Genomic DNA, 15,625 nt, shown 5'->3' with positions numbered 1-15,625 from the left:
AAACCAGCACTGAGAACGCCTCTGAACACTTGGCTTTGTGCCTGCTGTTCATGGAACCTTGGGCAAGTTATGCAGCCTCTTTAAACCTCCCTTTACTAATCTGGAAACTGGGAAGACAAAAGCATAGCACTCACCTCATAGCATTCTTGTAAGGATTCAATGAGATCACTGTTTGAAGTGCTTAGTCCAGCATCTGGCACTTAAAACGCTTCAGCAAAATGAGATACCATTATCTACCTATCAGAACGGTCAATACCCAAAAAACAAACAGCATTAAATGCTGGCGAGGATGTGGAACAACAGGCATTCTCATTTATTACTGGTGGGAATGCAAAATTGTGCAGCTACTTTGGAAGGCCATTTGGAGGTTTCCTATAAACCTAAACATATTCTTATCATATGATCCAGCAATTACGCTCTTTGTATTTACCCAAAGAAGTTAAAAATTTGTGTCCCCACAAAAATCTGCATATGGATGTCTATTGCAGCTTTACTTATAATTGCCAAAACTTAGAAACAGCCAAGATATCCTTCACTAGGCAAATAGAACTGTGGTACATCCAAGCGATGGAATATTATTCAGTGCTAAAAAGACCTGAGCTATCAAGCCATGACAAGGAATGGAGGAACCTTCGATGCATACTGCCAAGTGAAATAACCCAATCTGAATGGACTACATACTGTACGATTCCAACTATAGAAAATTCTGAAAGGCACAAAGCTATAAAAACGGTAAAAGATCTGTGGTTTTCAGGGGTTGGGTGAGATAAAGAGATGGAACACAGAGGATTTTTAGGGCAGTGAAACAATTCCATTTGAACTATAATGGTGCATACATTTGTCTAAACCCAACACCGAGACTGTACAGCACCAAGAGTAAACCCTAAGTAAACTATGGACCTTGGGTGGTTATGATGTGTTATGAAGGCTCATAAATATTAACAAGTGCACCATTGTGGTGGAGGATGATGGTAACACAGGAGGCTGTGCCTGTGTGTGGACAGGGAGCACATGAGAAATTTCTGTACCTTCTACTCAATATTGCTGTGAACCTAAAACTACTGTAAAAAATGTCAATTTTAAAAATCGAGTCATGATTATTGTTATCTAAAACCCCTTCTACCTTTGGATTCCAACGTGACATGCAGCCAATATATATTTGTTGAATGAAGTTACCATTTGCCAAGCATTTGTATTATCCTGGCCTCTGGTGATGAATTTAAAGAGATGTCATAATTCTTCCTACTGCATTTAGCATTTCTACAGCACTTCTCCCTGATCTTGGTTTTTCTGTGAGCTGTTACAATCACTGAGCCTTTCCCACCCCCGCCCCCCACAATTGCTTTGTGTACAGCTGATTACTATTATTATCCTTAATTTCCAAAGGAGGAAACAGGCACAATAAGTCCTCATCTAGGAGGTGTTATTTGGGCATAAATAACACCTCAGGTGAAACAGGTGAGGCACAATTTGCATCTTGGCATTAAATTAGAAATAGACCGCAGGAATATTTTATTCCTAAGATAACAACCGGCAAGTGGAAAACCCAGAGTGATTCACGAAGGATGCTTGGCTTCTGTAACAGCTTGGTACTAAATTGAGAGTTCGAGTCACCTGCTTATATGTTGGACTGCTCTGGACCTGCGGGAGCCCTGAGTCTGTTTTGCTGGTGTGAAATGAGTGGTGAGCCTGACCAGTAGACTCTGTATTCCTACTACCCACTCTGCACTGTCACAGTCATATGACCTTGGCAAGTCCTTGAAAGCTGTTAAGCATCAGTTTTGTTTCGTTTTTCTGTTTGTAGCAATAACACTCTCACTGATCTGCACACCTCACCTACATCTGTTGAAATGAGACGGTGCATCTGAAAGTGGGTTGGTGACCACGGGGCACTAGCAGACATTTTTACACTCCACTTCACTTCCATCCCCACATCTTCTAGATTTCTGTTAACAGCAGAGGATCCCAAGAGAAGCTCAGAAGAAAAAAAAAAGGGAAATGTTACATATACAGAAAAAAATAGACAAGTCCTAAGATGGTAAATGGATGAGGGTTTTTTTCTTTACAGAGACTGTTGTGCATGAAGTTAATCAATGGATAATCCTTCAGCCTTAGAGTTAGGTCCACGTAAAGTAGGGATGGCTATAGGCAGCCATGGTATTGCCAGAGATATATTTAGACCTATATACCTTTGTGGTCACACGTCATAGAGCAGGGAAATTAAAAATGCAAGTCCACCCAATGACTGGAAACATTGAATCCTTGCTCAAGATAGATACATAGTATTTAACTTATATATTTATTAAACTAATAATTAACATAATTATTATCTAGGTTCCATGGCTGACCCAGGTCCCATTTACACGAATGGGATAAGTTATTGACTTAGCAGACCCCATCGTAATCAATAGAATCAATGGTGCCATCACCAGGAATAGGATATGTTAATATTGTATGTATATTACTGTATATTAATATAATACTGATACAATGTGTTGGGAAGGGCACATGGCCTCTAGTGGTATTCTTTCCCAAAATGTATGGCTCCAATCTATCAAAATATCAGACAAATCTAAACGAGACACACTAGGCAAGGTCCTTGACCAATACTCTTCAAATGTTTCAAGGTCATGAGAGACAAGGAAAAACTGAGACATTGTCACAGATGAGAGGAGAATAAGGAGCCATTGCAACTAAATGCATGGTGGGATCCTGGACCCAATTCTGGAATAGAGAAAGGATACTGGAGGAAAGACTCATGGATTCCTAATGAGGTGTGTAGTTTAATTCTTGGTATTGTACCAAGGTTAACTTAGTTTTGAAAGTTGAACCCTGGTTTCCTGGGATGTTAACCTTGGGGAAAATAAGTCAGGGTCTGTCTGTGTGTGGGAGCACTCCATTCTTTTTGCAACTCTTCTATACATCTAAATTTTTTCAAAATTAAAAGTTTAAAAAGTAACCACGATGTTTGACCTGATCTTCTAGTCCCCATGCACAATTCCAGGGAGAAATTAGAGCTGCAATTGGATCTGGTGATGGGAGGGGGATGATATCTAAGTTGTCTAAATTGATGCAAAGGCTCAAAATTAACATGGTTGTTATTCCTGCAAAAAGTCTCTCTATGACTGATTTATACCAGAGTGTGAACAAATAACTGAGAATTAGTTCAATAAGCCCCTGCCAGCAACCCTCTTCTCCCTAACCCACCACTCCTCCTCCAACCTCCCACCTGCCTGAGAAAGGGGAGCTCCTCCCTGAAATCATAGCATGTTCCAATTTTTGTGTAAACCACGGCAAAGGCACTGACTCTTTTCTTTTTGCATTGTTCCCATGAAGTGTGCCATTAGGGGCTCAGAATAATAAAGACTGCTGTCATAATTAAGCTCCGGGATGTATTTCAAAGACTCATAGACATTAGAGATGAGAAAGACCCGGCAGGTCATCCAAGCCTGTCTGCCTGCCAGTGCAGGATGGCTGTGTGCAATTTGGAAGATCTGTTATCAGGCTATAAAAATTCTAAACTATTCCAAAAATTACCACATTGTATAAATTATAATACAAAGTTTACCTTATTCCTGGGCAATTCTTGAGAGTGCGTGTGTGGTGGGGGAGAAAGTAAGTCACCGAATAGCTTTCTAAAAACAATTACTGTCCTATTTAGAATATATTTTCCAAGGTGAAAGTGTGGTTATTTTCTGCTCAATGTGACAGCCTGCGCTTATTGTTATGCAAGAGTTGTCTCCCTGCATCTGATAATTTAAAATTTAGCACTGACCCCAGCTGTCCCTCAAATGATATTATAAATGTGCTTGCAATAGTTCCAACTTCTTCTGGCTTTTATTTAAGTGCTGGACTTGAGCTCAGTTGCATAGGATTCTGCCTCTGGCTCAGACATCCTAGCCCCAGTATCTTCGTTCTTTTAAGAATAAAGGCTGGAATGAAACACTTCAAAGGCCTTCAAAGAATGCTACTCAAGGCACTGCACCTTATTAAGCTGAGTGAGGCCTTTTTCGATGAGAATTGTGAAATGACTGTGATGTATGTGTTGATTTACAATCCCAGTAGAAATGAACAAAACAACTATAACAATACCAAAAGTAGGATGTAATTTCAAGGGGAAGGATTTAGAGGAATATTGAGGAGACTTACTTAAATGAAAGAGTTAATTTATAGTCCAGAAATACATCCCTGGAATATATTTGAATTCTGAACACAATGGCATAGTGGAATTAAAGAATGTAGGTGGATAGAATCCAGTGAAATACATGACTACTGTATCCATCAGAATCGATATCTGTCAATTTGTCATGCCAGGCATGGGGATATGACAGCATGGCAATATGAAACATGTCAACATTTCCCATTGTCTCCTTAAATTTTCTCTACTTGACATACACAATTCACCTTTACATAATACATATGAAACTGGAAGTCTTGTCCTATGAAAAGATGGTCCTATGAAAAGAAGGAACATTGTCACAAGAAGAATGCCTAGCTCTTCATTGCAATTGGTTGGTGGTTGGGTGCCCCATGTTTGCAATATGTCATGGTGAAGACCCCCATTAAGAAGCATATCCCAAGACCCAGAAGTTCTGCATTTGACATCCTTCATCACACTTCTTTTTCTTTTTTTATTTTTTTTAGACAGAATCTAGCTCTACTGCCCAAGCTGGAGTGCAGTGGTGTGATTTCAGCTCACTGCAACCTCCGCTTCCCAGGTTTGAGCAATTCTCGTGCCTCAGCCTCCTACGTGGCTGGGACTACAGGCATGCACCACCATGCCCAGCTAATTTTTGTATTTTTAGTAGAGACTGGGTTTCACCATGTTGGCCAGCCTTGTCTTGAACTCCTAATCTCAGGAGATCTGCCCCCCGCCCGGCCTCCCAAAGTGCTGGGCTTACAGGCATGAGCCACCATGCCCGGCCCACCACTCTTCTTCTTTTAAGATGACTGCATGTTAACATATAGGTCGTGTATGCAGGGTGGATCCTGTTTACCTTCGTGTATCAAAATTTCACTTGTTAGTTGGTTAAAATGTAGAATACATAACAAATGCTGGCAAGGATTGTGGAGAAAACGGAACCCTTGTCCACTGTCAGTGGGAATGCAAATTAGTGCAATGACTAGGGAGAACAGTTTGGAGAGTCAGCTACCATATGATCCAGCAATCCCACTGCTGGGTATACACCCAAATGAAAGGAAATCAGGGTATTGAAGAGACACCCACACTCCTATGTTTGTTGCAGCACTGTTCACAGTAACTAAGATTTAGAAGCAACCTAAGTGTCCATCAACAGATGAACAGATAAAGAAAAGGTGATACGCATACACAATGGAGTACTATTCAGCCATAAAAAAGAAGAAGATCCAGTCATTTCCAATGACATGGATGGAACTGGATTATTATGTTACGTGAAATAAGCCAGGCACGGAAAGACAAACATCACGTGTTCTCACTTATTTGTGGGATTTAAATATCAAATCAGTTGAACTTATGGACATAGAGTAGAAGGATGATTACCAGAGGCTGGGAAGAGTAGCGGAAGGGTAGTGGGAAGGTGGAGGTGGGGATGGTTAATGGGTATGAAAAAAATAGTTATAAAGAATGAATAAGACCTACTATATGATAGCATAATAGGGTGACTATAATCAATAATAACTTAAGTGTATATTTTTCAATAACTTAAACAGTGTAACTGGATTGTTTGTAACTCACAGGATAAAATGCTTGAGGGGATGGATACGCCATTCTCCATGATGTGCTCTTTTCACATTGCACGCCAGTATCAGAACATCTCATATACCCCAAACATATATATACCTACTATGTACCCACAAAAATTAAAAATAAAAAATAAAATCCAGAGCCAAAAAAAGCACTTGGAATTCAGTTCTTCAAAGTCCCAGTGTTGTAATAAAGCTTACTTCCCATGTTATCCCACAAAATTCATGATTAGAGCTAGGATCATGGCCTTGACCATATCTATACACAGAACTCTTAAAACCCAAGTGCTGAAAGCCCCATGAGTTCACACAGCCATCAATGCCTGATGCCAGCAATTCAACCCTTCACTCGAGTGTTGTTTCCATTCCATAGAGAAATCAGTCATTTACATAAAGTGATTGTCAAAACTTGATTCTTTATTAAGTCTGAGTATTGTAGTTCTGAAAATAATAGGTAAAGATATAGACACATGAAAACAGCAAAAGCAATAAGATATCTCTGGGACCATAACAAGGAACGGTGGGCCAACGAGAAATCACATAGACTGCAGAAGACAAAAACTCTTAGACAACTGGGTGAACACCAACATCTCAACAAACAGCTTTCTCCATTCCCTTAATGGTATACAAGCAATATGAACACACTTCCCCTTACCCTTCAACTCTCACTCTTACCAGTAATATGAACAGTAACCTACTGTGGGAAAACTGCTCCTAAATTGTCCTTTTCTGTTTTGGTTTGGATCTCTGGTTTCCAAATATGGGGAAACCTTCAATCCAGTTTAACCTGGGGAGGAGAGTGGTCAAGCAAAATACGTGATGCAAGAAGGGAAAGTTTCACAAAAAGCCAAGAATAGGAATCGTAAAGCCCCAGGCTGTCTGGATCCTGGCATTGGAGGCAGGGAAGCTCCAACCTAGACCTCTCAAGGGCCCTCTGCTATCCAACGGACTCCTCTACACTCTCTGTGTGGGCGGCTTTCTGACCTGCTGGCAAAAGCTCCTATACTTTCTCATGGTCTCTGTCCCCTCAGCCTCATGCCCATACATAGCTCATCACTGTCTCTACTCTTTCCATGATGAGTAGAAAGAGGTGCATCCTTCAGGCTTCTGTCTACTTCTAACACCTTCTGATATGTCCCCAGTATAAATTGCTGTTAGGGTAGAGATGGGGACGAAATGAGAAAGGTGGGAGAGGGAGAAGAACCTGACTGCCCAACCCACCTTTCTTTAGCCATTGGCTATAGGTCATAACTTGTAAGTCGTTGGACAGGTTATGGATTGGCTGTCCTCCAGTCAGGTGTCCCACCCTGATGCAGTTAGCATACGGATCGTGTGGCATAAACTAGGGACCTATCCCCTAGAAACTATACCAAGAGCCAGGTCTGTGACATTACTGTCCCCTAAGCCTTCTGCCCACGTATAGCCCATCACTGTCAAAATACATGATGCAAAAAGGTGCTGATAAGCACCTTTCCTTATGAAGTGTATTTCAGTGGAGTGCTCTAAGTCAATAAAAAATGCTTAATCCGGTAACGTTCAGTGTAGATAAAGGGACCAGTGCTACCTGATTGGGAATGCCAGCTACTCCATAACCTCAGCCTTCCACTTAAACTTCTCATGCTGAGAACTGAAGGAATAACTTTCTCATCAGGATGCATTAAAAGAGAAAGATGGAACCCACAATATTTGCTAACTTCTGCTCTTTTCCAACCATTCAAATGAACTTTTATTTTTCTAAATAACCATAAACGGACGACAGAATATTTGCTCAATATACATATTCACAGGCTGTTCTTCATACCCCTTATTTGCTGGAAATCAATTCTCAGGCAATTTCAGGTTAAATGTTTAGCCTTACAGTCTTTTTAGATGTTACGCCTTCATTTTTCATTCTCCAGTTTCTTCTTAGGCATCAATACGAGTGGCCTTGCCCTGGGCAAAAACTTCACAGCAGCCCAACCCACTCACTCCATGCAGTCATTCATCCAGTCGACGTCTACTGAGCGCCTACTGTGGTGCAGCCTAGTGTGGAGACTTGGTCAGAGAAGGTTCAGCTAGAAAAGTGAGGAGGAAAGCCCAGGGCCCCAGAAATCTTGGGCAAACCGTCAGAGACACTTCCCTCACCTTGGCCATCACTTGGAAGCGTTAACTGCCATGGAAACCTTGAGCAACAGGTTATCTCCTACCAGAATCCGAAGAGATGTCGACACCATGAACAGTTTTCCTAATGACTTTTTTTGCAAAGATATCATGTGGCAGCCTGGGACTTGAGCTGGCTACCTTGTTCTTCAAAGTCTCTATTTCACTATTTCAATTACACAGGCAGAAAAAAGTAATTAATAGTTTTCCTAAGATTAAGACACATATCAGTCCTGGGTAGAGACAGTGTCTCCAGGCCTACTTTCCCTTACGTGCTAGCAATTCTATCAGTTTGCTCCGACAGAGGTTAACTCTGTTACACGTGATCTCCTGAGACACAGTTCACATCCTTTGACTACTCATTGGGTGGGGATTTGTTTTCTCTTCCCTGGTTAATAACTACAGAGAGCCATGTCTCCAAACCAAGCCACATTTCAAAACATTTTTATTGGTCTACACTTAAAGCCACAAGTCGCTATTTATTTATTTATTTATTTATGAGATGGAGTCTCTGTTGCCCAGGCTGGAGCGCAGTGGCATGATCTCGGCTCACTGCAACCTTCACTTCCCAGGTTTAGATGATTCTCCTGCCTCAGCCTCCTGAGCAGCTGGGATTATAGGCACCTGCAACCACACCTGGCAAGTTCCTGAATTTTTAGTAGAGACGGGGTTTCGCAATGTTGGCCAGGCAGGCCTTGAACTCTTGACCTCAGGTGATCCCAAAGTGCTGGGATTACAGGCGTGAGCCACCATGCCCGGCCTAAGCCACAAGTCATTTTTATCCAGTGTAGGTATTAGCCAAATCTTTGTGGAAGTTGCCTGTTTGTTTTTCTCAAATATTCTGGGAAATTCCCGTCTGGTGCAGGGTAACGAAGGCGAGGTTAACAGCTGCTTTTCTAACACTCAGCATTCAGCCGCACCTCCAAATCTTGTCACAGGCTGCTTAGGCAGGGGCAAAATGGTTTCTTTTCAAGAAACAGGCTTCCAAGATCAGTGATGCACGAAGTACTTCGATGTGAAAGGAGTGAGAGAAAGGAGAAGACAGCAAAGGAAAAGGAAGCTTCGAGATAGCACAGAAACCCAGACTGGAGGGCCGTGAAGTTGAGAACAGTTTTGAAGTTGTTCGCAAATGCTGCATCTACCCCTTGACAGGTCATTTCATTCCACTTAGCACTTTTTATTCACTGTGGTTTATAAGCTCTTAAGCAAATGTAGAAGGAAGGAAAAGCTAACATATCTGGTAGGATAGTATATCAGACTGACAATCCAACTGAATTTCCCCTGCATTGTGAGCAGACACTTCTAAAAAGAAATGATACAGAAAGGAAAGCGGAGGAGGGTTCCAGAGATCATGGCTTCACATTGAATTTCAGAGAAGACCTGAGTTGATTTCTGTTTAGCTCAGTGGTACACCAGTTGGAACACGGTGCCTGGCGCTGCAGCACTGTAACATGATCTGTGCTATAAATAGTTACCAAATAGCCATGTGGCGGCTGGCAGCATGCTACGTGTTGTGATGAGAGCGACCCGTTTCAAAGGGAAGCCACAAACTACAAGGGCAAGTAAAGCTGAGGTGCAGGGGAGCAGTTTTTCATTATCTTGCTGTGTTTTCCTTTTTATATGTATTAAAGTGTGTTCCTCATTTTAAAAGGGCACTAATTCAATTAGGAATTTTCTTTTTTTTTTTTTGATTGGCCAACCAACCACATTTGGAAACGCATCCAAGTCATTTGTGGGATGATTTATCTTCTTTGGTGGTCTGTTTTCTCCAAAAGGGACATGATATTACTTTTGCCACCCCCTCCCTCAAGTTTTCCCAGCTCTGATCACACTCCTGGGCAATCTTTGACAGGCAGAAGCAGTGAGATGTAAGAAGTCCCTAAGATGAGTGTGGGAATGAGGAAAAAATAATTAGTACTGAAGAAACTCTATCCAGTGACTTCTGAATAGTAAGGTCAGAAATCTTGGATCAGAAACCCTAAAAACATGGTACGGTAATTCAAAACTAGAATAATAACAATAGTTGATAACATTTATTGAGCACTTACTTTCTGTCAGATACTTTTGCAAACATGTTGCATGAACATTTTCACTGTCCCTGCTTCATGGATGAGGAGACTGAGGCACAGGAAGTTTACACAATTGCTCAACGCCACACTGCCAATGGTGGAAGTCGGACCCCAGCCCTGGCTATCTCTCTCTCTCCAGGGACCTCTCTCTAAACCATAATAGCCCCCATTGCAGCTCTAATGAACACTGATTAGGAACTTTGCTAAAAATAATAATAATAATAAACCAGCTGCACACTGCACCTTGCACTGGGGCTTTGCCCAGTTATTTTGCTTGGAGGAAAATGAAGAGGCTCAGTGACTTGCCTGAGGCCATCTGGGTAGGCTTCAGATGCAGCAGTTTTCTCCCTACCACACACCTGGATGCCCTCATGAATGTTGTGAGTCGTTGCCCCATGACATACCCCATGGTCCCATTTAATGTTTCAAACCCAAGCACTAAATCACAGTGAGTGGCCAGTGGAGAAGTTAAAAGTGGCTGACTTTATGCAATTCAGTTGTTCATTCATGCAACTAACCCAACATGTAGCCTCAAGCAATTGTTCCGTTTTCATTCAAAAGTGTTCAAAACATCTTCTCTCTGCTATTAGGAAGAAACCAGTTGGTATCATGGAGAGAGAACATGGAGACTCAAACACCTGGAAATCCACCTCCAGTGCTTTTTGGCTGTGTGACCTTGGGCGAGTTACCTATTCTTTTAGTTTCAGTTCTCTCAACTCTCCAATGGGACCGACACCACCAGACAAAGTAAGAAAAGCTACTGGCATGTAGAAGTGCCCGAACATCACAATTACTGCCACCGTGAACCTTCTTTTGACTTTCAGTCAGTGGCGGTTTAGAGAGCACATTTTATTTTTCTTACAGGATTTCAATTGTCCACAATTATTTAACTCACAGTAACTTCAGATGGGTAATCAGTATTATTCCTCTGTGTTTAAATACGGTCACCTGGAAAACAGCAAAGTGACTCCAAAACTCAATGGGCTTCCTAAGGCCAAAGACTCAAACACTGACCGTGTCAGTGTGTGTCTGAGCTATGCTGGCTTGGCTGTGATTCAAAGAGTCTCGATAATACTGGAAATATTTAAAGACACAAAAAATGTTAAAACGATACCATTAAGTAAAAAACTAAGTTTAGGAAACTTTGCTCTGTATTACCTGCTTCTTGTTACCTATTAGAACTATTAACACCACTTGAGTCTGAGGGCAGAATTATAGGTAAAAGCTGTTTCTTCCTTTCTGTTCCTTTGTCCTTTTTGAATTGTCTAATGAATATGTATTACTTTTATAAAGAAAAACAGCTTGGAAAATTAAAATATTTCTTTAACATCTTGTTTTGCTGTCCTGTCGTGTCTTCCAATAGTCCATAGCAGACCTCAGATACCATGTGTTTTTCTAAAAGTTTGATAGGTACTGAAATTTTTGCCTTTGAGGCTCATCATTTCATGATTAAAACAACATAAAATAACATGTTATAAAGCAACAGTGTTATGAAAGCAATTTGGAATATGTTTGTATTAGTCCCTCCTCACACTCCTATAAAGAAATACCTAAGACTGGGACATTGATAAAGAACAGAGGATTCGCTGGCTCACGGTTCCTCATGCCGTACAGGAAGCATGGCTAAGGAAGCCTCAGGAAACTTTCAATCATGTCAGAAGGCGAAGGGGAAGTAGACACAACTTTTTTTTTTTTTTTTTTTTTTTTTTTTTTTTTTTTGAGACGGAGTGTTGCTCTGTCATCAGGCTGAAGTGCAGTGGGGTGATCTCAGCTCACTGCAACCTCCACCTCCCGGGTTCAAGTGATTCCCCTGCCTCAGCCTCCTGAATAGCTGGAACTACAAATGCACGCTACCACCATGCCCGGCTAATTTTTTTTAATTTTTTTTTTCTAATTTTAGTAGAGATAGGGTTTAACTATGCTGGCCAGGATGGTCTCGCTCTCCTGACCTCGTGATCCATCCACCTCGGCCTCCCAAAGTGCTGGGATTACTGGCGTGAGCCACCACACCTGGCCAGCAGGTACATCTTACATGGCCAGAGAAGAAGAGAGAGAAGGGGAAGGTGCTTCACAGTTTTAAACAACCAGATCTTGGGAGAACTCACTATCATGAGAACAGCAAAGAGGAAGTCCGCTCCCGTGGTCCAAACACCTCCCACCAGACTCCTCCTCCAACACTGGGGATTAGGAATCGACATGAGATTTGGGCAGGAACACAAATCCAAACCATGTCAAAATGCTGCTCTCCACAAACAACCACTGAGGACAGGTAAAAGTATTAAATATTATCAACTAGTGAAGATGGTGAAGATCAGTCAAAAACCACAGTATCTGTCAGCATAAAACACAGTCACTTACTGTGATGTAGTCAACTGAGCCAGGTGTAGAGAGTGGTAAAAACAAATCTTCTCCCACACCACCTCTTAAGAATCAAATCTCCTGCTTTTATTAAGAAAAAATTCAGTACAAGAATTGTTCAGAATCCAAATGGAGTTCATTTGTAAAACCCTCTTTCTGAATCTTTTATTTTATCACCCCTCTTTCATAAGTTGCACTTTCCTTTTATCTGAAAGTATTTTTCTTGCTCAAGAATGGACAACTTCAATGATGTGGAACAAGTTCAATGTTCTACTGCAGTAATCTGATACGCCTTTTGATTGGCCTTAGACAGAAAGCTGAGTATTCCCATTAAACCGGTGGATGGCTTTTGGGCAGTTGCTGGGATTTTTCTAGGTAGGAGCAAAACTAAACTAATGTTGAGAATGTTCTATTGAGTGACATTTCTTCACTTTCTGAGGCCTCATTTGAATGGGTTTACATATCTCGTTTAAAAGTTAACCTAAGCATATCTCCTTGAGTGCTATTTTCTCTCAGTGAATGGAACGGTTTAAGAAGGAGAAAACTGGCTGGGCGCAGTGGCTCATGCCTGTAATCCCAGCACTTTGGGAGGCCAACGTGGGCAGATCACAAGGTCAGGAGTTTGAGACCAGCCTGGCCAACACAGTGAAACCCCGTCTCTACTAAAAATACAAAAAATTAGCTGGGCTTGGTGGCAGGCACCTGTAATCCCAGCTACTTGGGAGGCTGAGGCAGGAGAATCGCTTGAACCCAGGAGGTAGAGGTTGCAGTCAGCCGAGATCGCGCCATAGCACTCCAGCCTGGTCGACAGAGCAAGACTCTGTCTCAAAAAAAAAAAAAAAAAAAAAAAAGGAAGAACTCTGTAATCTAGTGTTGAAAACATGCTATTGAAATACACTTCACATTTTTTCTAAGATATTAAAAACCACATGCCATCAGAAATCAATAAGAAATTAAATTGCCTTCTCAAATACTTATCTAGAGAATCGAGTCAGGGGAACGTTCAACGTCACTAGCAAGATGGAACCTTCCAGATATACACTAACATCCTGACAGACTGAGATGCTGTCATTTGCTATTACTGCTCATGGTGCTAAAAGACCTACCTTTCAACTGCGTTGACTCTCGGGGATCTTATTATTGCGCTTTGAGGATGAGCAGTGAATACTATTGCACTTGGCTTGTAAAAGGCGAAAAGGCAACCCCGACACCTGATGCTGGAACTAGTACATAATAAATGAACAACAGGGATTTTGTTTGGTTGGTTGGTTTTGCTCCTTCTTCTTCTTCTTCTTCTTCTTTTTTTTTTTTTTTTTTTTTTTTTTTTTTTTGGTCAAATTGAACGTACTGAGTGCTTTCTACATTCTGGGTGTTTACTTTGAGGAGAGGCAGACACCACCGTCCCTCCACACATACGCTGGCAGGCTCCACACTCCACTTTTTTCATGGTTCTCTTCAAACCATCAACTTCTTTGTACAAAATAATTTTCAAAGTACACACACTTGCCCTTGTTTTCCCGGATCTTCAGAATGCTTTCTTTTGATCTCACATTCTCTTCTATCCATTTCCATGGCTCTGCTCTGCTTCAAGGACAGTCAGCTTCTAGAAGTCGCACAACAGCCTTTTCCACTCTCTTACCTCTTGTTAACTCTTTAAATCAATCACATCTGGCTTCCATTCCCACCCCATACCAAAACTTCTGCAGTCACCATCACCAACCACCTCCACGCTTCCATCTCCAAAGGTCACCTTTTTCCCTTGTCCTACTCATCCCCTCAGCACCACTGGGAAAGATAAAAACTCAGTCACTTCTCGAAACATCCTCCTTCTGGGTTTCCTCGATATCACATTTCCCATTAATTCTTCATTGTCTATTTCTGGCCTCTCCGCAGGCTCCGTCTTCCATTTATCCTCCCCTGTTTGGTTCTCCAGTGCACAGAGGATCAAACTCTCTAGCTCTCCTCCTCAGAGGTCTCATCTTTGCCATGGCTTTACATGTTGTGACTCCCCAGTGTGCACCTCCAGGCCCACATTGCTCCTCTGAGCTAACTGCCTAACCTGTTTTTAAAAATTTATTGACATATAATAGTTACACATATTTTTGGTGTATACGTGATGTTTTGATGCCTGTATACAATATACAATGTGCAATTATCATATCAGGGCAATAGGGACATCCATCTCCTCAAACATTTAAGTGTTTTTTGTTTTGTTTTGTTTTTTTGTTTTGAGACGGAGTCTGCTTCTGTCGCCCAGGCTGGAGTGCAGTGGAGCAATCTCGGTTCACTGCAAGCTCTGCCTCCCAGGTTCAGGCCATTCTCCTGCCTCAGACTCCCGAGTAGCTGGGCCTACCGGCACCCGTCACCACCCCCAGTTAATTTTTTGTATTTTGAGTACAGACGGGGTTTCACTGTGTTAGCCAGGTCTCGATCTCCTGACCTCGTGATCCGCCCGCCTCGGCCTCTATTTTTAAATAGGATGGTCAGGGGATGTTTTCCTGAGAAGGTAACTTTTGAACAAAGACCTAAAGGAGATGAGAGACTGAGTAGGGACCACTGTATTAGGCTACTCTTGCCCTGCTATAAAGAAATACCTGATACTGTATAATTTATAAAGAAAAGAGATTTGGCCGGGCGCGGTGGCTCAAGCCTGTAATCCCAGCACTTTGGGAGGCCGAGATGGGCGGATCACGAGGTCAGGAGATCGAGCCCATCCTGGCTGACACGGTGAAACCCCGTCTCTACTAAAAAAAAAAATACAAAAACTTAGCCGGGCGAGGTGGCGGGCGCCTGTAGTCCCAGCTACTTGGGAGGCTGAGGCAGGAGAATGGCGTAAACCCGGGAGGCGGAGCTTGCAGTGAGCTGAGATCCGGCCACTGCACTCCAGCCTGGGCGACAGAGCGAGACTCACTCTCAAAAAAAAAAAAAAAAAAAAAAAAAAAAAAAGAAAAGAGATTTAATTAGCTCACGGTTCTGTAAGCTGCAAAGGAAGCATGCCACTGGCTCAGCTTCTAGGGAAGACTCAGGGAACTTTTACTAATGGCAGAAGGCAAAGAGGGAGCAGGCATATTACGTGGCTGAGCGGGAGCAAGAGAAAGTAGGGGAGGAAGCGTCATACACTTAATCAATTACAACTCGTGAGAACTCAGTATGGCAAGGATAGCACAAAGCTATCCACCCTCACGACCCAAACACCTCCCACAAAGCCCCACCTCCAACATTGGGGATTATAATTCAACAAGAGATGTGGGGACAAATACTCAAACTGTATCAATCACTGTGTGCAATTAGGCAGGTCATAGTTGCCTAATTTTAAAGATTTCGATTATGACAAC

Source organism: Macaca thibetana, chromosome 13, assembly GCF_024542745.1.
Source record: "Macaca thibetana thibetana isolate TM-01 chromosome 13, ASM2454274v1, whole genome shotgun sequence".
Classification (NCBI taxonomy): Eukaryota; Metazoa; Chordata; class Mammalia; order Primates; family Cercopithecidae; genus Macaca; species Macaca thibetana.
This window is presented reverse-complemented; position numbering follows the sequence as displayed.